This window comes from Corvus cornix, chromosome 1, assembly GCF_000738735.6.
Source record: "Corvus cornix cornix isolate S_Up_H32 chromosome 1, ASM73873v5, whole genome shotgun sequence".
Classification (NCBI taxonomy): Eukaryota; Metazoa; Chordata; class Aves; order Passeriformes; family Corvidae; genus Corvus; species Corvus cornix.
In genome coordinates this window covers 39,470,335-39,493,814 of record NC_046332.1, presented here as the reverse complement: position 1 = coordinate 39,493,814, position 23,480 = coordinate 39,470,335, and the positions used below count along the sequence as shown (strand labels likewise).

At 37.7% G+C, this 23,480-nt stretch overlaps 1 long non-coding RNA gene across 1 annotated transcript in view; it reads left to right on the top strand.

The window, feature by feature from the left end:
- Positions 1-23,480, top strand: part of LOC109144732 — a 99,875-nt gene that overhangs the window by 46,488 nt on the left and 29,907 nt on the right. The window contains exons 2-3 of the long non-coding RNA XR_002045662.2: positions 22,734-22,782; positions 23,127-23,185. This is a non-coding gene — a long non-coding RNA (uncharacterized LOC109144732). The remainder of the gene's footprint in view (positions 1-22,733; positions 22,783-23,126; positions 23,186-23,480) is intronic.

The window sequence follows — 23,480 nt, the reverse complement described above, 5'->3', positions numbered from 1 at the left end:
CCACAGCATTAAGTGCCACATCAAGTTATTTCTTAAACACCTTCAGGGATGGTGACTCCACCACCTCCATGGACAGCCTATTCCAGTTCTTGACAACCCTTTCAGTGAAGAAATTATTCTTAATATCCAGCCTGAACCCCCTCCAGCACAACTTGAGGCTGTTTCCTCTTGTCACTTGTTACCTGGGAGACTGACCCCACCTGGCTACACCCTCCTTTCAGGCAGTTGTAGAGAGCAATAAAGTTCCCCCTGAGCCTCCTTTACTCCAGACTAAACAACCTTAGCTGCTCCTCATCAGACTTGTGCTCCAGACCCTTCCCCAGCTCTATTGCCCTTCCCGGGAGACTCTCCAGCACCTCTTTCTTGAAGAGAGATACACAAAACTGAACACAGGATTCAAGATGCAGCCACAACAGGGCTGAATACAGGGGAATTATCACTTCATTAGTGCTGGCTGGATCTTAGTGCTTTTAAAAGTGAATTTAGGATATATTGATCTCAGTGGACAATAAAAATAAATGAAATGTCTTATAAAATAAGTAAAAACAAAATAAAATCAAGTGTATGTTTAAGGGACTAACTGAAGATTGTCTATTTCCTTATTTCTAAAAAAAATTGACACAGAAGTGGTTTGTCAGTGATGTCATGCTCAAATAATCATGTGTAAGTAATAGGCCTATATTTTTTTTCTAATATCACTTCCACTTCATAGAAACTACAATGTACTCCATACATAATATTCCTACAACATTAAGAAATCTAACTCCTAGTTTTTGCTTTTAGCAAAGTCCAACATCTTTGGTAATGTCCTCTTAAAGTAGCTATCAGTACAGTAATATATTAATGTAAATACAATTTGCATTTTATTATCTAAATATTAAATGAAAGGCACATTTTTATTTTTCACAATTGTGGCTACTTTTTCCATTCCGTATGTCAATGAGTTGTAAGTTAAAAATGTGTCCAGTTAGGACATGTGTATAAGTATTGTAGGGAATGTTTAAATTTATAACACATTTTAAAACTTCATTAAACACCTAATACAAGCCTTGGATCAGGTACATTCATGCAAGTCACTGTATCTTCCTTTTTTAAGTAACAAGGTGGACGTGAACTAGCTAGGATATTGTGCTTAATATTGTATCGTTCATGCATACACTAAGCCTGGAGCTTCTATCTTGGCTCATCTAGTAATTTCTATGTGATACTTTCCTCTGAGAGGCTATAGAGGGTAAAAAGTGTTTATCAATTTATCCAGGAGAGCTGAGAAATTTAATGATTTTTGACTCATTTCCTAATCTCTCTATATGTGAGGATTTTTTATTGGCTACAATACAGGTTCCTGTTTATGGATATTTTGAAGATATATTTAATATCCAAGCAAAAAGAAATAACTTAATTGTATGTGGGAGTGTGTATGCATGTAATTTAACATGAATATGTATGTGTGTATTTGTGTATGCATATAAAAATGTTTTGTAACCAGAGCTTTACTTTTCACCCAAATCAGAAATATCAGTCTTCTGAGTTTCATTCACCTTTTACTTCTCCCCTGACCATAGATCAAAAGAATTAGAAATTGAGAAGATATATCAGTTCAAGTACTTCAAACCCTCGGGACAAACCTAGGATTGTTGCCTACATTATATCTCATGCTACCTCTACTCATTATAAATGTTTCAAGTGACAGAGTTTGAACATTTCCCTTGCAAATTTGTTAAATAAATTTAAATCTATCACTGGCAAGTAGTTTTCTTCAAATATAGTATTTTTTCTGTCTTTAATATCAGTTTTATTCCTGGTAATCACACAGAGTATTCTCATAGATCTCTCTTACAATCTCTAACTAGTCATATCTTTCAAAAAATGTGCTTTCCACTAAGCAGGCTATATTATTTCAATTTTAAATTTCCCATTTCTGCAAATCTTTTTTTTTTTATTGTCTTTTAATATAGACTTGGTTCATATGAGTGTGAGTGAACAATTATACCAATTAAAAAAATGGAGAAATTACATGACTTAGTGCAACTGTAAGTTTGAATAATTTGTTTTCAAGTTTTTTCCCAAGTATAACTCAAACTCTGGTATGATCCAATCAATCAATAATGTGAATTAGATGCTCTATATACACGAAACTCCACAAAAAGTATCTTCTATAACTCACTCCTGGTATCAGTCTTTCAACTCTGTTCATTGTGTCTCTTTCTACTGTTGACATCTGTTTACAATGTGGGAACTTCTTAAATAATGTTTTAATCTCTTCTCAGCACTCATCTCCCTCTGAAAAAATATGATCATATTAAAAATCTTCAATGGTTACAAATCTGATTTTATACATTTATCGGTGTAATTACTCAAATTTTAGTTATTTCTGAGTTGGTTTTGTGAGACAATTTCTTTATTCTGATGAACTGCATGTTGCTAAATACTATTTTGTTGCTACACATGTTAAATAAATTAATCCCCTGTAACCTTTAAACCCACAATACATGTGGTTATCATTTTAGTGGGAAGCCAGAGGTTTTGTATTAATTTAACAGTATATGTCTCAGAAACTGTGGATCTCTGTCTGGACCTGTATGGTCCTGAGTTAATTCTAAGCCATCTACTCTAAAATAGCAAAATTTTATCTGTGATGTCATCAATATGTGACTTTTTTAGTATTATTTTAGGGGTTTTTTTGTAGTTGCAAAGTTTTACCCTAAAACTCATACAAACTATTGCAGTATTTACTGGTAACTGACTGTGTAGAACAACAGAGAAAGAAGCATTAACAATAGATCATTTAAAAAATCACCAATAACACTCGAAGAGAAAGAACCCTTCATCTTCAAGTCTTAGTACTCCCAGTGAAGGACTTTGTGTTTTGACAAGCTTCCATAAAAACAGAAAAGAAGGATGGGCACAAAAGAAAGTGGCTGGTATTCAAAAATTTATGCAAATCCTTTTTAATTGCATTTTAATAGAAATTAGAATTAATTGTTAGTTTTGCTTAGGGTATTTTCCCCCTTGAAATGTTACTACCATAAATGTACTAACATAGGGCAAACATCAATTTTTCACCATGTTTTGAGGGTAAGACCATCATAGGCAGTTCTAAATGTCCTAAGAAATGTAGGGAGAAAGAATATTTTTATCCTAGCCATGAGAGAGAGGTTAACTACAATAATAAGCTAAAATAACAGTACTGGAATGTCATTGTGCCTCTCTCCCTTGCCTGCCATAATGACAGCTGCAGAGACTGAGCTCTTACCTCATTAGCAGTAGTCTCTGAAACCCTGGGTTTTCAGAACTCTGGCATAAATAAACTAGGCAGCAGGCTTGTGGCTGTTTTCCTGCCCTTGATAGTATGCCGTTCTCCACATATGCTTACTTTTTTTTGTGCCAGTGGAGAACTCTAGATATTTCTCATCCACTTCCCTACTCCAACCCCCCTCCCTGCATCTTTGGCATTTTCTGACTTCTCTGTGAGGGTTGTCACTTGAAGTGCCATACAGTGCTTGTCAAACTTCCAGAATTCATCTATATTCATCAAGTCTCCAGGTGACCACAGCTTTTTCCTAGCCTTATCTTCCACTCTATCTCTCTATCTTTGCACTTGCTTTATTTGTGTTTCCATCTTTGTGAAATATTCTCCACCTGGCCCTTCTTTAATAATTTTATAGCCTGATAAATGACTTTATTATTACTCTCTGGATGAAACCATAGAAACCTATGAAATCAACACATGCTTCCAAGACAAATAAGCAGAGATTGCTTCTTGTTATGATATTACTGCTGGTGGGTTGTCCCTTTGTAGAAGATAAGAAGTCAGTTCTTTGTCAGTTCTTTCCTTCTTTTTAGGCATCTCTTTATGACTTTGTCTTCTGAACTAACAAGTCAAAATTTGGAGAAAAGAATTAGAGAAGTGATCATGGAATGCAGACAAACAGATTTTATAATTTCATATAAGGAAAATCTGACTTTTCTCTCTATTGAATGTTGCCTTCTTTTAAGCTTTCTCTGGCTACATGGAAAACACCTGGCCCTAGAGTGCTACCTAACTCCAAAATGTGGTTTTCCATCTTGGCCACATGTTAGGATGAGACCTATATATAGATAATTCCAGTTCTAGTTCTCCCTTCACCTGTTTTAGGCTTCTAAAATTAAAAAAAAAAAAAAAAAAAGAAAAAAAGGGAACATGGATGGTGAAGTGATGAACTACAGTGTGTTTCAGGAAAAACCTTTTGGAGAAATTAGAAAAATGTCATGAAAAGCCAATGTTAGAGCATGGCCTTCCTCAAGTCCTTGGACTGCAACCTGAGGAACACGGTACTGCTTTTGAATGTGCTCATTGATCCATTTGTTACCATTACATTGAAAGTAAATGTTAGGGCAGGTTTTTGTTAACATTACTACTTATACTTGCTTTTATCAAGAGGAATCTGCCTAAAAAAAACCACTAGTTAAGAATCAGAGGTTTTGGGCCATAAGCCCCTTATGAAACTGCACCTTGTCTCACTTAGGTCAGCACTTTTAGACAAGTATTGTGGGGACTGGGTTGTTGGGAGGGTTTTTGTAGATGATGGTATCTAGATAGTAATAGATAAATGGCTGTTTAGCAGAGAGGCTGTTATTAGTAACTGAAAAAAGGATTGTTTTGCAGTCCTTGCTCCAGAAGGTCTTATGAAAGGAGGAAAAGGCAGGCTAATATACCTTGCTTTGCACATAGAATCAGAAAATTGTTTTGGTTAGAAAAGATACTAAAGACCTTTGAGCCCAACTGTTAACCAAGCACCTCCAGGGATGGGGACAGGACAAGATCAAATGGCCTCATTGGGAGGTTTGGATTGGAAATTGCATTGGATATCAAGAAAAATTTCTTCACTGAAAGCGTTCTCAAGCAAAACTTCTCAAGTTTCAGTTGGAACAGTCTCCCCAGGGAAGAGGTGGAGCCAAGGTCCCTGGAAGGATTCAAAAAAGGGTGGATATGGCATTTGAAGACATGGTTTAATGGTGAATATGGTGGTGGTGCAGGGTTGATGGTTGGACTTGATGGCCTTAAAGGTCTTCTTCAACCTTCTGTGATTCGTATCAATGACAATTGATGCTAGACTTACTGCCTAAAGAGCTAAAGAGTTAAATTTGAACAAAAGTTATTATTTTGTTCTTAAGAAGTTCTGTTTTCTTCATTAGTTTGAAAATCTGAAGAGATCAGGAGAACTTTTACAGAATTTGTCATAAACTTTTTTTTTTCCATTCCTTTTTAAATTCTTGGAAATCTATTTCCTAAATAGAGCAACAACAATATACTGAATTTTTTACATTATTTTTTTCTCCCATGTCAAGCAGTTGAAGAGAATGCAAAAAATAAAAATAATAAAAAAGTTAAAATTTACATAGCTTTTTAGTGATCAGTAAAGCAGGAAATATCTACTTTAATAATAACAATATAAATCAACTGTTGCAATCAGAATATTTAGAAAGAGCTGCAATACCACCAAAATTGTTCAGATTGCTTTATAGTATTTTGATTTCCATAATCTTTTAGCCTGCTGTTGTCTTTGTTTTTACTAGTTTGAATACATTCATTTTCAGCTGGTTTAAATTGGATACTTAAATTAATGCATTGTCAATTTGCTGTTATGGCAGAATGAAATTAAAGTAGGAAACATAGATGTGTTGTAATGATAATATAGTTTTAAAGATGCTCCTGATTGCCAAAAATACACATTGTCGCTAGCCAAATAAACTTAATGACACTCACAAAATAGTACTGGTGAAGGCTATTAACAAGATGTTCTCTTTAAAATCAAATTGTTGTTCAAGAAGAAATTATATTATTGAATTTAACTGGCTGAATGCACACCTATTACTTTTGCAAGTACTTTAGATAAGGCAAATACAAGAACAACATATAATAGTAACAATTAGTATTGCCACATTCTCAAACACTTGTTTCCTCTATATTTAAGTTTAAAGTTCTTGGGATAAAAACTGAAAAATACTAAAACCTTTATATAGTGTTTAAACATTAATTTTATTTAATGGGGAGGAAATCAGTAGGCAAGAAGCAAGAAGTCTGAAATTTTAAGTGTCACATTTTTTATCTTCAGGGAGCACTGCAGTGTTTGGTAATAGCCTGTCTGATGGCCTCTTGCTCATGCCAAATAGCTGCGTGCACAGCTCCTAGTAGCCATGCTTAGGTATCAGCATTTCAGATATCACTGCTTCTAAGGTCTGAACGCATGCTCTTCATTACTAAATTGTTACCTCACAATGAACCAGTGAAGCTATACAGAAAGGGGAGGGCTTTTTGTACAAGAAGACCCTTTCTTCTTTTTAAATTTCAGGGGGTTATTGCCAGTATCTAGTTGAAACTATTTGGATCATATCCTTGCTTTTAAATTTTCCCCTTTCAAATTTTCTTTTTACCAGTATTTTAAAATTTCTCACATATCTGCTAATTATAAGGTTCTTAGGCTGTCATCAAAATTCTCAAATCTAGGGTTATTGTTCAATTGTTTTGAGTTAGAGATCATTTATAGTAGAAAATTTTACATGCCTATTTCTTTCCGAGAGCATGAGCATCTTCCTATGTCTCTTGTATACAGGTCACACATATGCAGGTCACATTGTGGGCATTTGTGTCAACAGAGAAAAAACTGCATGCCTAGCTGAATTCTGTGTCAACAAAGCTGTAAGAGTGTGGTGCAAAAGTCCTGGAGCAGGAGGGACAAAACCAGCTGCATTCTTGGCACTTCCTCTGTTTTGGTTGTGTCCCTGTGCACATACCTGAAAAGTGCTGAAGGTGTCCCTTTGCACACATCTTAGGAGTGAGCCACCTGGTAACACCTGTTCAAACCCAGCTTCAATTTTGCTGCAAAAGTATTAAAAAGCATAACCCAAAGAGTTTGAACTTACCTTTTCAAATGCAGCCTGGAGCATCCCACTTGAGAACTGTTAAAAGGCTGGAGAAAGGTTGAGTGACTGCTTTACACTTCTGGCTGGCACAACATGCTAGGGAGCTGGAGTTCTGGCACCAACAGTGCAATGAGATCTTGGGTTGCTAAGATCAATAAGTATGTGGACAAAACAAAATCCTGGAACCATGCTTTCAGAAAGCAGCTCAATAGCCACCTATCCTTTTTGGCAGACAGTGGAACATAGCATGTAACTGGTGTGGCTTACTTTTGCTTAGTAACTCAGCTGCGCATCTTATCATTTTGCTTCTCCTGCTTAGAGGGTAGAGCGGATCAGGCACTGTCTCTGTAGTTTGAAAATCATTTATTTTTGAATGCCACAGAGCACTATGCACTCTTTTTCAAATTCAAATTTTCTTAATTCATTTAACTAGAGAGAATCATCTTTCTCTGGACACTAGTGGAAGAGGTCACTTCTTTCACATCAAACATTTTAATCATTATGATTGAGATCGTCACCAGTGCTTGCTGCTGAGAATGTGTCATTTTCCTATCTCTAAGTTTTTGTTACTTTAAGAGGCTTATATTCCCATGGTCCTTTTATTGATGTGTTTTGGGGTGCATTTTTATATCTTGGGGAAAATCACTGGTTTGGCTGGGGTATGTGCATGCGTATGTGCTGGTTCTTCACTCAGTATTACACACAAGCAGTTACTTCCATACATTGGAGTAGAGAAGGTATACTACAATAACTAGCAAGAATATATATGTGTTTCCAAATGTAGTAAAGTTGGAGTAATTTTCTTGACATTTTCAAATTCTAGACAAATCAGCAAAAACCTTTTTGACCAACTGAGGCGGAAAAAATCCCCATAAATTTAATGAACTTCTGATATGATATAAATAACAAGAATCAGGGATGCTGGAAGACATATCTTGCTACACATATTAAAACTCTTAATAGATAGCCAAAAACTGATATTGCCCTTCAAGTTTATTTTGTATTTCTTATTTTTCCCATGAGAAAAAATTTTTAGCATTAGGTTTTCTTATAATTCTAGATGAATAGTACATATGCACATGACATGAAACTTTTAATCATGCCCAAACCACATATAGAAAATTTTAATTGTATTTGTTCAATGCAGATCTATTAACAGCAGAGCAAGAATAAAATGGGTCTACGAAGATGAGTAAGACAAGTGGGACCCTATTTTATGACAAATTAAAGTGAATCTATTTGAAGCACTGTGCTTGAGTGCTGTAATAGCACGAGCTGACATTTCTAAATGACACAACCTATGTGGCTTCCAGTAGCATTTTATTCCTTTGAGTCAGATCTGGAAGAAGCAGAATAATTGCCTTGGGTATTGTTCTGTACTCTGTGTCTTTTGGCCCAGAGCTACTTGGTTTGATGGAAGTGTAGAGATCTGCTCTGCACTGCAGTTTGTAGTGGGTAGGTCCCAAAAGAATTTGGTTTATTTGTTCTAGCAAAACAGAGGTCAAGAGAGATCAAGATTGCTTGCCATAAATATATGAGGGAGATAAATGCCAAAGAAGGAAAAAAATCAAAACAGTTTAAGCTAAAGGACAGTGCTGGCACAAGAACAAGCTTGTTTAAATATCCTTGAATGAATTTAGACTCCAAATGAGGACAGATTTTCCAGCCAGAAATAAGGTCCAGAATAGCTTTCTGGCAGCTAAGATAAGTAGGCATAGAGAATATTAGCTAGTGTCAAGATGAAGTGCAATCCATTTATGAGACTGTTTTATGCAGTCAACTGAAATAAAAGAAAAAACATATGCTCTAAAGGACTTCTCCAGTTCTCCTATCACCTCCACCCCATCCCCTCCCAAATGACAGAGACATCAAACCCCATTCACCACACTTAACCTTCAGTACCTAGCAGAATGTGGTCCTTGCAGCTTATTGCACTGACGGTGGAGAGAAGAAGTGATGTGCAGAAATTTGCCCTATTCATTAAAGTTTGATTTGTTCCGAGCAAGTAGTCTCTCTCTTTGCTTTTCATCTATAAAGCAAAGCAAGAATGTATGCTTATAATAAGTACCTACATTCAGTGGTATCAGCCTCAGCATTGTTACCACATTTCTGCTTTTTTCTCCAGCTCTTAGTTAATTTTTTATATATATTCTTATTAAGAATTTGTCATGGCTTCAAGCTTACTGCACTAAAGGCTCCTTCGTAACTAAATAATGGCAACGCACCAGAGAATTTTGAATAATTACAGGAAAGTGCTATTTAACAGGTAAATAATGGTTATTTCATTTTTTTTTAGGTCAGTATCTTTTTCCTCATGTGGTGTCATATGGCATAAGTTTACACCAATATTTAATGTGTTTTCAATATAACCCTATTTTCAATGATAAACACAAAAGACAATTTTCATGATGTCTAAGTATTTCATAAGTACAGCATACACTACTGGAAGCCTGACAAATATTTCAACATAGCTAAGTTAAAAGAACTGAAAAGAAAGTCCTTAGGACCAGAGAATCTGATGAAGCAGCAAATGTCTTTGCAAGACTATAACTGATTCTCCCCAAACTCAAGGCAAGACTTTGCAGCCTGGGTCAGATATATAATAAATAAATAATGACAGAAGTTCTGCTGGATAAGGAAACATTTCCAACTGTGAACGTTTAATCTCCAATTAAACTTTTAAGAAGAAAATTTTAAACCAGCATAGCATTAAATTTAATAAAAGTAAAAGGTCAGCATTCACCAGACTCATTTGCTTAGTTGCTTTACCCAGTGTACCTTTGCAGTATGTGTTCTCGTCTAGAAACACCACTTAAAAAGGCTCCAGCTTCTCCAAACAGTGGACCTGAAGGGACACAAAATCTGAATAGATGCTAAAATTCTGAGCATCAGTAAAGGCACTTCTCAGTTTTGCTGCATTTCAGTTCTTTCTCTGAGGAATTTACTAGCATTTCAGCATTATTTGTCTGCACTGTTTACCTTTGCTACTCAGTACTCCTGCTGAAGCCACTCTGAATTTGTCTTATAAATACCGTGAAGGCTGGCTTCCTAATTCAAAACATAGAGCTGCATTTGCTTTAGAGTTACCTTGCTACCCCCCCAGCTACTTAGGGACATTGTGATACCACCATGGGACGACTATGCTGGGAGCACAGTGGAACTGCTGAAGTGTTTACAGCAGCTGAGGAGCTGGGGGTAAATGCAGACCTGTATTTCCACAAATCTAGACTGGCATCAGATATGATCAGGTATCTCAGAATTTTTATACTGCTCTCAGAGAGATGTCAATGCTAGTGCGACTCTGCCCAGAATCGGTCCATGTGCTGATGTGTCTCAAGTGGGAAAATATGTTTGCACTTCAGATAACACACTCTGAATTTCTTACTAATCTCTTTAACCACAGGAATATGGTATTATTTGGCCATGCTCCAGTAACATTGGTAATAGCTACAGGTGAAGATTTCCCAAGCCTCCCTCAAGACAGAAATTCATTTCCTTATTACTGCATAATGAAAAGTTTGTAAAACCTCTAGGAGCAAAAAAAGGTCTTGTTTTTTCCAAATGGATCTTCCATCAAAATGAACATACCATACACTTTTAAAACAATAATTAGCCAACCATCAAGGAGGAAGAAAAGTATAGGCTCAGAGAATTGGTGCTTCAAGAAACAGAAACAACAAATCATGGAACTTACTTTACAGATTTCCAAAATACAAAATGTAATTATCCAATGATAATTAGACCCTAATATATTATTAAATCTTGAAGCTGAAAATTAATTATTACTATCAAGATTAATTTGAATCAAGGGGAAAAAGAAGGTGAGCTATAGTCTAACAAATTCAAATAAATGTGCTCTTCTTGATATGCTTTTGCAAATAGCTGTGAAAACTTTCTTGCCTTCATTACCTGTTCAGGCCAAATCTATTGATAACTAGCCAAATATGTGAGGAATTTTTTCAGAAAATTAACTGTATTGGCATGTGTGGTACAGTCTTAATACAAAGAGAAGATGCAGAGTCACAGAATAGTAAAACAAGGCACTAAAATGTTAATTGTATTTCCTGCTCTTACAAATCAAATGCAAGGTGGCAGAAGGAATCTAGGTATCTTTCATAATTTTAGATGTTGTTTTCAAGGCATCTGAGCCTAGAGGCTGTGCTTTGCCTTTAACTACTGAAAGGCAGATGACCAAATTCTTTCAAGACTCATTTCTTAGTGAGGCTGCTGCCTTTGGGATGCAATTTACAAGCTTTGTCCTACATTCCTTTTTGCATTAGTCTCACTCTGTCACCTATTAGCATGGATTACTATCTAATTTATCATAGAAACTCTTTCTGAAGATACACAGTATATTTACAGACATATAAAGACTTGCAGATATACAACTTGTGGCAAAATTTAGCCTTTTTCTTCTGTTTTTTAGTCTGCATACAAAAACTAAGAAAATGTGGAGGAGTATTTTTATATTCATTATGTTAAATAATACTGAAGTATTGTTATAACCAAAGTTATATGTTTATAGACAATGCAGCCTTTTCTTGTAGGGAAGCCAGAGTTCCTCATTCCTCTTCAACTGCTCTACTCACCACTCTGCCTCAAAGCAGAATCAACCCATCACAGAGTTTTGAAAAGTCCACTCTTTTTTTTTTTTTTTTTTTTTTTTTTTTTTTTTTTATGGCACTTAAGTTAATCCTAACTTTCCAGCTCCTCCATGGTAAAGATGTAAGATTTAAATAGACATCCTGCTTCATTCTTTTTTTTGTCTTTCATATTTCCTTTGGGGCAGCAAACAAAAACAATCAGTTTCCATGAGTGATCCCTTTAGCTCTAACAATATTTAAGAGGGTATGCTGGGAGTAAAAAGCCAGCCCCTTATGTCCAGGCATTGATTTTAGCCACACTCAGAGCCACTTCTGTAATCATACCCTATTTGAACATCTGAGTCTAGAATGGGCACAGTCTTTGGATATCTTAAAGTACATGAGATATGAGAGTACAAAGATCAGGAAGTCTACACATTTGAGCTTTTATAGCGGATAAGCCTATACTGATGTCTCTTAGAAAAGGGGGGTGAAACAGTGTTCTTAATTTAGCATGGAAAATGAATGGCCCTAGGCATGGGCTGTTTGTTATTTTTCAGATATTCAGGATGTTGTGTAGAGTACACTTTTCACTACAGATTGGATCACTGAGCTTAATGGCAAATACTCCATGAAAAAAAACCTAAGTTATTTCTAGGTTAACATCATTTCATGATCCAATGGAAGAGAAAGAGCACCAAATAACATGACAGTGAAAAGTTCTGCTGTGCAAAATGGGCAAATAATGGGTAGACCATGTCAGCAAAAGATTTGCGTACATTCCCACCCAAATATATATGCATGATTAACAGAAACATGCTCCAATTAACATGCCAGTGAGCTGGTGCAGTCAGGCCAAATGGACTGCCAGACATTCTCCAGACTTGAACTCCCTCCAACCAGCATTCATCTCAGGCTCTTGGGTAACAAGAGCACAGCACCCCACAACTTCTTCCAACGGGCACGAGTTACAAGGCAGCAATTAGAAAGGTTAAGAGAAGAAATGTCTTCATATTACACAACTGACATCCTGTTACCCTTTTGCAGAGCACTGCTCCCATGTAGCCCATTGACATCAGCCTTCCAGCACTGCTGCCTTGCTTCTCCCTACACCTGCAGACAGGCTTCCTTGCAGGGGAACACTTACTGGCCACATGGTATATCCTTATCAGAACATCCAAATCTTAATTTTTCGAGAACTTCAGAGAGCTTGGATTGGACATTCACTTTTCTTTCTCCTTGTTTCCATTGCAGAAGACAATAAAGAAAGCCAAGTAACAGACAGATGAAAAGGCAGTAGATACTAAGCATCTGGTTATTTATCATAGGTCATTGTTCCTTCAGTGTCCCAACCCCAGGTCTTTATTCTACTATTCTTTTTCTACCACTGTACTTGTTGGAATTTCTCATAGGGAGATAAAGAGCATTGGAAAAGCAGTCTCAAATAAATCCATTTTCTGTGGTCATTTGGAGAGGCTTTAATCTCATTTGCACCCAGTTCTGTTCTGGCATCGACACAGAAATTTAATGACTAATTGTTTTTTCTGTACTCATGTTTACTGCCATTAGCAGGCATGTACAGTGTGAACTACAGACTTTTATGGTGCAAGCCATGATCATATCTGCAGGGTGCATTGTTACAATGCATTTGTTGACGTGAAAAAATAAGCAACTTGCATGATACACACAATAAGTTTTAGTTCCCTGATGCACTGCAATACAAAGTGAAAAATGGACAGTCCTCTAGGTAAATGGAAGCCAAAATTGAACTCAGACCTGCATAGCACAAAGTATCTGCTGCAGAATCTCCTGCTTGAGCATTGATATATATGAATAAGTTAGAATTTCGTTGATTTAGTAACAGAGGAAGCATAAAGTGACTACAATCTTCATGTATATTCTTTTAAGAGAACCTGGGTCTAGGTTTGCAGAGTTTCTAGGCAGGAGTTTCAGTTGTTAAAGGTTATTTATGTTTTTTTTTTTCTTTTTCTTGCTAACTTAGGACAAGAGTTCTTTTCTATGAAGCTGCATTTTGAGTATGGCAGAATATTTTGGCTTTCACTGTTTAAAATGCTATTGTTTTCAATGGAAAACAATAGCAATGTTACAAATCATACACATATTCCAGTTACATCAGCTTGATCATAACAGTTAACTCTAAGACATGATTTATCCAATATTTCTTTGCAGTGGGACTATCCCTGACAGAAGGCTTAATTTAACAGAAGAGGAAATCTATATCCAAGCTGTTGTGTTTTCGTAAGGTCAGAATCTACAGGGGGGTAAAACATCCCTACTTTGGTCTGAAGTGTAAAAGTGAGCAATGTCTTTCATTCAGTGCTTTCCTTCCTATGAAATCCAATAGCTGATTGACGGGAGGCAGGGGGGTGGGTTTTTTCTTTAATGACAGAAATTAATTCTAAGTAACCATCCACAAAACTGAAAAAGACAAGACTGGAATGGTATTATTCTAAGTCCACTAGCAGGTATTGTAAGTGTAAACAGGTTGCAACACCATTACTTTAGCTTCCTTGAACCATTTCGAACCATTGGCAGAATTTTATAGACTTCAATAACACCTCAATTATATATCACCTTAAAATAATTATTCTTAAGCTGTACTGGTGTCTCTGCTTTTTTACATCAAGCCAAAACTAAGGTGGGTATGATAGATTATTATGGGAGATACAAGGTTTTATGGACAAATAAAAAGTGTGTTCATTTATTTTGCACAGCTCTGTAATGTCAGAGAGAGTGTCATTTGAACAGTTTGAGATTTCAGGTCATGAAGTGAGTGACACTAAAAACGCCTGTAAGATAAGCTCATTGATAGTATCTTTCCAAACTTTGAAACACATTCAAACATGTATTTGTAAAAAAAAAAAATAAAGTGCATTTGAAGAAGTATCAAAATTTCTTCAGTACATGTTTAAAAAGATCTCCTTCTATTTTTACCATGACTGCACAGGTGTTTTTGATGGGCCTAGAGAGTTATTTTCCTCTGCTGTTTATACATGGAAGTCTCATGGTGGAATCATGCCCGTGAAGTAACTTCTGACCATAAAATTTATTCCTGGAAATACTGTCTCCCCTGTGAGACTTTCCATGTAATGGTAAAAAAGCGGCTAGCAGTGATGTTATTTTTTTGGAAATGAGCTGTGCAGGCTTCTCAGATTTTGACTTCAAAACAGAAGCGTAAATGTTAGGCATATTTGCTTTATATGTTTGGCTCTCCTTTGCTCATTCATATACAGATCTGTCACAACATCCCAAGGGACCATAGGATATATTTCTCTTCAGCATTATACAGACTTCCTCTTTTTACTGCATGACAGTGGCTGAAGAAAAAGTAATTTCTGACACTTCCATAAAAGTTTCAGTATATTTCTCTGAGACAACTATCTCTGCTTCTCATAACTAAGAGAAAGTCTCTACCTTCAGTTCATCTTTCAAGATCTCATTTTCTCTTGTCAATTTGTTCTATGGTGTCATAGGTTAGCAAGCATAGTCCCGGAAGGGATGTCCTTGCTAAGGGGTGCTTACAGTTTCCTCTGGGACCTGATAGAACCTATCAGCTGGCCAGTTTGAATATGGACAATTCTCTAAGCCACTTAAAGTTGTGACCGCCTCTGTGATCCACATTTAAGAATAGGCAAACTCCCCCTCCAAGCTCTCTCTCGTTTCCGGCGCTGGGACAGGTGGCTGCGGGCCCCGTGTGGGGGCCAGCGGGCCCAGCCAGGCCCTGCTCGGGCCAGGCCGGGCCGGGCCACGGCCATCCTGGAGCCAATGGACCTGTTCCAGCCGTGGAACCCCCCCCACTGCCTTGCCGTGGGCAGCCGGAGCGGCTCGGCTCTCCCCCCTCTCCACTTCGGTAAGAAAAATTCAACATTCCAGCTGCAAAGCTGCAAGGCTGAGGTGAGATTAACCCTTTTATTGCTGTGAAGAGCTGAAAACCTGAGGGAAGAGAGAGAGGAGATGCTTAAAGCTGAAATTCTGTTGTGAAGCTATGATATATCAGAGTATCCCGTTGTAATTCCATGAAGATATGGGGGGTGGAGTGTTCAACTCGTAAGCAAAAGCACCTGCGCTGAGATAGGCAGATGCTGACGCAGCTGTAATTTCATGAGAAGTTTGGACAGGGAGAGATGAACCAGATGACGACTTTTGCTCCAAACGGGAAAGGAGAAAACCTCAGTCCCTAGAGATGCTCCCAGAGATAGTCCTAAAGATGAAGATGATGAAGACCCTTTGCTCCCAGGGAAGGAGAAGGGCCTCTGTTTTTGTTTCTGAACGGCTCAACCTTAAAATTGTACCCCAACAAACTTCAAGAGTGGACCCTCGAACACGGGAAAACCAATTGCTATCTGTGTGTGACCTTGAACAAGCTGCAAGTCGGGGGAAGAGACCCACATGCAGGCAGAGAGACTCCTCTTCCTAAATGGACTGAACAATATTTGGAAGTGGGCGGCTGTCTCGTTGTGATAATGTTTTCATAGCATGAGCAAGAAGAGACTTCTCTTTCTAAATGGACTGAACAAGGTTATTATGGAAGTGGTAAACAGACTGAACATCTCAAGGGTTGTCTTTTTACATTGTCAGTGGGAGAAGGGAGGAAGGTGGGGGGGAGGAGGAGAGTTCTGAAGGTGGTATAACTTTTTTTTCCCTTCTTTTAGGTCTGTTAATAAACTTCTTTATATTCTTTCAAGTTTGGTGCCTGCTTTGCATTTCTCCTAATTCTTATCTCACAGAAGATAAACAGTAATGAGTATTTGAGACCAAACCACTACATATGGGTTCAAAAGCAACTGAATGGCAGCATTAATGTTTCCAAGAACTGATGCTTCTAATTGGGATAGCTCTGATTTTAGGAATGCAAGGAAGGAAATTTGGGGTTTATTTTTTTTTTCTTTACATTCTTCATACTGAGCAGTGGAATTATACAGAAGTACAAATTCATGCTAAGAAAAGGGAAAGTGAATTATTCTGACCAGAAAGATGGTCAGTTAAACAGAAAGTATGTTCCTCCCAAGGGAAAAATATAGAGATATTAGACAGTTCACTTTGTACTGTCAATTGTGAGTCCGGTTCTCCCTTTTGGAAAGGTGAAACAGCACACCTGGAGATTGCATAGGCACAGATGAGCAGGGAGGCTGGTAAGGGAATGTCAGGCATAGAAGCATGGGAGTACATGCACCTGAGTTACAAAATGTTTCAGGGTTATCTTTCTGTTTTCGTTTTTGAGATGCTTTTAGAAGACTGGAATGGGATTAATTTTATCAGATGCATATATAAGCAGTGTAATTCTGCATCTGAGCCAGCCATATGCCCACTTTAATTAAATAATAGAGAAAACCAGGTTTTCTCAGGTGCAGTTCATCTCCTCCTGCAGTTGATGTCTGAAATTTGTTAAAAGGGAAGCCAAAGGTAATTAACTTAGGTGAACATGTTTATGCTATAAATTTCTAAAGTTAAGTGAGATGAACTCCACCTTACTTTTTTGGAAACATTATTTTCCTAAGTTTTCCAAGAGAAAAGACATTTTTGAGAGTGTAATTTGATTTAGTCAAAATCCTAATTTTAGTCAAAATAATTTGATGGAGAACTGTGGACTAGCTCTAAATGGCACATGAAATATATGCTATAACAGTGTTTTATATACATTTGTAAATTTTGATTAGTTGATCTTGCATTTAAACTAATTCAGTTTAAACCTATGGAATCCTAGAATATTTTATATGACCTTAAAGATCATCTAGGTCCAACCCCTACTCCATGAGCTGGTACACCTTCCCCTAGATCACATTGCTCCAAGCCCCATCCATCCTGGTCTTGAACATGTCCAGGAATGGGGCTTCCAGAACTTCTCTGGGAAACCTCTTCCAGTGCCTCACCACCCTCACGGTAAAGAATTTCTTCCAAATATCCAATCTAAGCCTACTCTCTTTCATTTTAAAGCTGTCACCCCTTGTCCTGTCACTACATGACCTTGGGTTTTTGTGTTTTACTGTGTAGATTTTCTACAAATCCTTTTGAACACTGTAAGTAGTTTACCACATTTTTTGGAGCTAAATTAAGTGGTGTGTAGTTTCCCACTGTGCTCATGGTTTTTCCATCTCTAGATAATGGCAGTACATTGGCTATTTGCAGGCATAAGGGTCTCTTCTGACACTTAGTGAACTTTACTGCTAGACATTCCAGTTCAAAGCCCACGGTGTTGCTATTCAATCCTGTTTTTCAAAGATGTTAAAAGTGTAAAACCTCAACATATTTGTTATAATCTTCTTAATATATGTACATATGCTTGCATTTATAAAACTACTATTTTACTATTTTTCATTTTGGTGAAGCTTTTCATATTGATTTAAAATAAGACTCCAATTTTGTTGCTATTAAATTAAGTCTCCAAAACCTTACTGTTTTCAACAATGCAAAAGTGGGACCCTAAATACCTCATTTCTTCTTAAGCTTCAGTAGTGCTGCCCTTGTAGTCTGGGCTAAAAACTTGCAATTCAGCTAATCTCTTTTTCAATATCTACTTTTACATTAACTCATCTTAATTCGAATTATAGCCAGTAGGAAGGTATAAGCATTCATAGCTCAGAGCAGTGACCTAACTTAGACATTGCTTCAGAAGAATAAATTTCACTTGAGAAGTGTCAGGCTTTGTTCACTAGGGTGATCCATGAGATTAAGTGAGATGCAGGTATCAATGTCATAGACCCTCAGAGTCAATTCAATTTTCTAAATAGGTATTTAGTACCAACTGGGATGTCCCAAGGTATTCAGCTGGTCTCCAGCTGCCAGTCCAGGATGGTGAAAATCTCTTTTACTTTGTCATATGTCAGCACCTTACAAATGGCTCAACTACTCTGTAGATGTCTAGATGGATGTTTTAAGTAACTGAATTATACTCCTACTCTTATATCTCTCCGATCTCTCCTACAGGGCTGGCTTCATCTCCATGTTGAGATACCTACGTGTCTACATGCATAGATGTGCATGCAAAGCAGTCTAAATTGCAGCCATCAGCTGGGGTCAAATTTATCTAACATGACAAAGACTGGAGGTAGAGGTTCAGCTCATCTTGAAGCAATTGATTTGGGCTCAAATCAATTGCTTCAGCAGATTCATGTAGTCCAAGTTGAGAGCCCTTAGGGAATCTTGTTTGACCATCAGAAGCTGATCCAGAAATTCCTGGTCTCTTTCAGGTCCTGTGACCCAACTGCTACTCTTGTGCAGGTGTACTGGATAGTCAAGCAAATCCACTCTGTCCTCACTGGAAGACAATGTAGTGAAGCTATTCTTCTGTGAATTCTTTTTCTGGAAGAAAACATACGAATCCCACTCTAATTTGTGCACTCAAAATTAGTTGTGATTTCAATTTTTTGTTTCTAATGCCTAAGTCTATGCTCTGTCACTTAATGGCCTGGCCATTTATTCTATTTTTACTTCCTTTGAATACATTTTTGTCTTTTTTATTATTGGTCTGCTCAGTGCAGTCAGATTAATGCAGGATTTTGAGTGGTTTTAGTTTATATTTTAGCTGAGCTATATTTCCTGCTCCAGGCTTATTCTTAGTTACCTTCAGAAGTGAGCTCTCAAACTTGAGATAATGCCAGCCATAGCAACAATATTCTTTTACTTCTGGGACACATTTCCTAATCATGTTATGAGCATGAGGTGACTGAGATGTAGTCACCTCATTCAATAGCTCCACAATCACAGCCTAAATTTTGTCTGTGTGTATGTCTCTGTTACCTGCAGTTCTACATCATCGTAGTGTTTTGGTTAGCACTGAAGCATAAACTACAAACAGGGGAGCCATGACCTTACCACAATGAAAAAAATATCCCAGTACAGTAAGATCCCTGCTCTGTGTTTTTTTCTCACGCTATTGAAAAACAGGTTTCATATGAGAATCCCTTCATCATAAAATTAGATTAAACCTTGTAACTCCTTTCTCAAAAATGGCTGATCACCTATGACCTTACATGGTACCAGGTCATTGTCTCAGAGCTTAGCAGAAGACAGACGTTTGCTGCTAAGCAGAGCTGTCCTCAGCTGAGCCTGAACCAACACTTTGTATATTTCTCGAAAATCATGGAATCATAGAATTATTTAGATTGGAAAAGACCTTAAAAATCATCGAGTTCTATCCCCCCCACCATGGATAGTGCCATCTTCCACTAGGCCAGATTGCTCAGAGCCCCATCCAGCCTAGTCTTGACCATGTTCTGGAATAGGGCTTCCACAATTTCTCTGGGAAACCTGTGCCAGTTTCTCATCACCCTCACAGCAAGGAATCTCTTCCAAATATGTAATCCAAGGTTCCTCTCCTTCAGTTTAAAGCCATCAGCCCTTGTCCTGCCACTACATGCTCTTGTAAAAAGTCCCTTGTTAGATGCTGGAATGTGATGTAAGATCCTTCTCTTCTCCAGGCTGAAGAAAGAAATAGAAAAGAGAGCGGGGAGAAAGAGAGGGAGAGACGGACAAATAAAGCAGAATATACCCATGGATCCAGTGGCATCCCACTGGTCCTTCTTCACTCTGAGCCTCATGAGGGGAAGAGGAAGGGCAGATCTGGATCTCTTCTCTGTGGTGACCAGTGACAGGATGTGAGGAAATGACCTGAGGCTGTGTCAGGGGAGATTTAGGTTGGATATCAGGAAAAGGTTCTTCATCCAGAGGGTGGCTGGGCACAGGAACAGGCTTCCCAGGGAAGTGGTCACAGCACCAGCCTGACAGAGTTCAAGAAGCATTTGGAGAATACTCTCAGGCACGGTGTGACTCTTGGGGATGGTGCTGTGCCAGGCCAGGAGCTGGAACTGATGTTCTTTGTGGTTCCTTCCACCTCAGCTTATTCTGTGGTTCTGTGTTTCTGTGATTCTTGTTGGTGTGGGTCCCAAGGTTGTTCAAAGCTTGTCACTATTTATACATTTTAGCAAACAAATGAATTAATGCTCATTGGCTACACATTTCTCTTATTCTATTGGTTAAAGGATTCCCTCACTTCTAATGCTAATTAGCGCCATGCTGAGTCTTCCTCTTGAGTCAGTGGGTTTCTTTAGTCCGTGGGTTGTGGTTGGTGGTTGCACTCTCCCCCTGACAGAATTACCTCTTATTGAGTCAGAGTTTATTTCAACACAGTTTCTGAGTTGGCTTTCCTTGTGGTCCATAAATTCTGCAGTCTTTGTGACATCAGTGATCCATTCTTCTCCCACAGCTGTGTTAACCCTGGGACAGTAGTGCCACCTTTGTCTCTCAAGTTCCCGTCACAGTGGCTTAGAACAGTCCAAATTCCACAGGGGCATATTTGAGGGAGCTTCGGTGGCCTCAGATGCCATCTGTCCCATTATTTGTGGTGATCTTTCTCTGGCTGTGATATGTGTATGAGCAGTTGATTCTTCACACAGTTTGCCACAGTGGGAATTTTTGTCTGGATGCATTACCCAGGATGTGCCAGCCAGACAGTGCCTCTGCCAAGCCTGGAGTTAGCACCATCCTGTTGCTCCATGCTATGCTTCTCTCATGGCAAAGTGGCCTAAACAGTGTTTGGGACACGCAACTGTGCATTTTAAGTCCCTACAGATGGGTCTTTCTTCTTTGGTCTGCAGGACATTGACATGGTTCTACAAGGGCACCTCAGGCTTCAGGAAATATCTTTTAATCCCTTTTGAGATTGCAGGTCCTTGCAATCTCAAAATAGACTTGTAGGGAGAAGAATTTCTAAAGCTTGTTGAAAATCTACCAGGACAACTAGCACTAAAGAGAAAGATTTGGATTGATGCACAGTTTATTTTCTGACTGAAGTTTCTCCAGAACTGTGTGTTCCCCACTGTGCAAATTTATTACTCGCAGCCTTTGGGATTTGTTTGTTTCCCTTGCAGTTTATGCTGCTGACTATACTTCAGCTATGCCATCTGTTGTTCTTCTTTCCTCTCTCTTAGTGTTTCTTTTACCTTGTGTCCTCATTCCAGGCTACATTAACTGCTCTGTGTCTCAAAGGGTATTTAGGAACTTTCAGCTGTACTCTGCAACTGTCAGGTGCTGGTGCTGGAGAACTGAGTTCCTTTTCACATCCTCCAAAAAGTATGCAATGGCTTCAAAATATAAATTATTTTTAGCCTTCTGGAGGGTATCTTTGTCTATATTTGGTTCTTGCACCTCTATTGCAAAATATACACAGGTTTCTTCTTTCTACACCAAGGACAGATTTTCTCAATGTTGACAGGTCTCTGAAAAGGAAGGAGATTTTGTCACAGTTAGGATTTTGTTTTAGTCCTTAGTCACTGAAATCATCTAAAAGCAAGAGAATTCTTAGCTTTTATTTTAAAACATATTTCCAGATCCTTTGTTTGAAGAGATACAGTGGAAATCCTGCCACAAACACACCCATTATGAACATGGGCTGTAAGATTGGAACACTGAATCAATAACTGGAAAGCAACAATTTCTTAACACTCACAATTTCTAAAAAAATAATTCAACCGAATAATTTAAAAAATATGGTGGATGTTTACCATCCACATTTTAAGGAATAAAAATCTGTTCTCAGGTGTAAATGTTGAGGTACAGCTGGAGTAAGACTGAATGATTTCGATTTTTAGAGACTGAATTGGCATCGCACCATGTATGCTCTATATTTAGTCTCTCAAATAGCTTGCTTTTTAAAGCAAGCCACAGTCATTTTAAACACTTATGAGTGCATGGAGTGCTGGGACGTTGTGTTAGTGTGGTAATGTGCATTTACTCTATTGTTTGGATTCTTCTGTGTGCTTCGTAGCTTATATCCTCTGTGCACAGCTTTATTTACCTTTATGCGGTAACTAGGGTGACTTCATGAATCATAGTTTAAGTAAGAGGGAGAACACACTGAGCTGCTTTCATAAGGAGACACTGAGTAGAGAAGCACTCATTTTGTATATAGCCGCACAATAATAAATTTATGTTGCAAATAAATACTCTGCAATTTGGAAGAGTATCACATTTGCTTGTTTTCTTGCTTATAAACTATAATTTTATATTGAAACCCCAGTCTTTGGTGGGAGAACTCTTAACACAAAAAGCCTGGCCCATTCAATCTTCATATAATGACACAAATAGCAACTGATAAATTGCAAAAGATTTGCCACATGGGCAGAAACAGAAGTGATATGAAAGGGTATAACATGGACTCGTGCTATTTACAGGATCTTGTACTGTCATGTGGACTTTTTTTAATGATTATTTGATTGTTTTTTATTGTAGAGATGGAGACTGGTGCCCTTGAAATGGCATTTTTCAGATGCTAAATCATGTAAGTTGAAATGAGTTCCCTCAGCAGAAGAGGATGGCAAGTGTATTAATGCAAGTATCAAAAACTTGGTCAGCTTAACAAGCCAAAATATTTACACTGACTATATAATGTAAGCTCTGCTACACTGTAAATTATTGTCTTCTACCTTTTGAATATGGCAAGCAGTTGATAAAGCCCTCTGAGGAATTTGCTACCCCTCTGCCTATCCATCTGTCCTATCATTTCTGGCTTTTGCAGAAACAGCTGTCTTTAAATATTATACAGTAATCTATGCCAAAGGAATGCATGCATTACTGGAGCTAGTATTGTCTTGTGCATCCTAAAAGTGATTAATTTTTTAACAGGTTTCAAGAGATGCATTCATTTATCCAATAGGCTGAACAATAAGCCTGGACTGTGGAAGGTGGGTTACTTCCTGTGTTTTCAGTTGTTAGGTAGCTGATAAATCCCAATGGAAAAGTAAAATATTTATCCCATAGTGCCTGTCAGTGTCACACAAAATTTCATATACCATTTATAATGAAGAAGTAGTAGCAATGTTACACTGTTTTGAGCAAATGCACAGTGAATAAACTTCAAAGCTCAACAGTTTACTCCAATAGAAAAATTAAATTTTTTAAAAATTGAAACAATCTTGTTAGTGTGCTATACCACACAATCCATAGTACTTACATGCTACTTTTATTGAATCAGTGTTT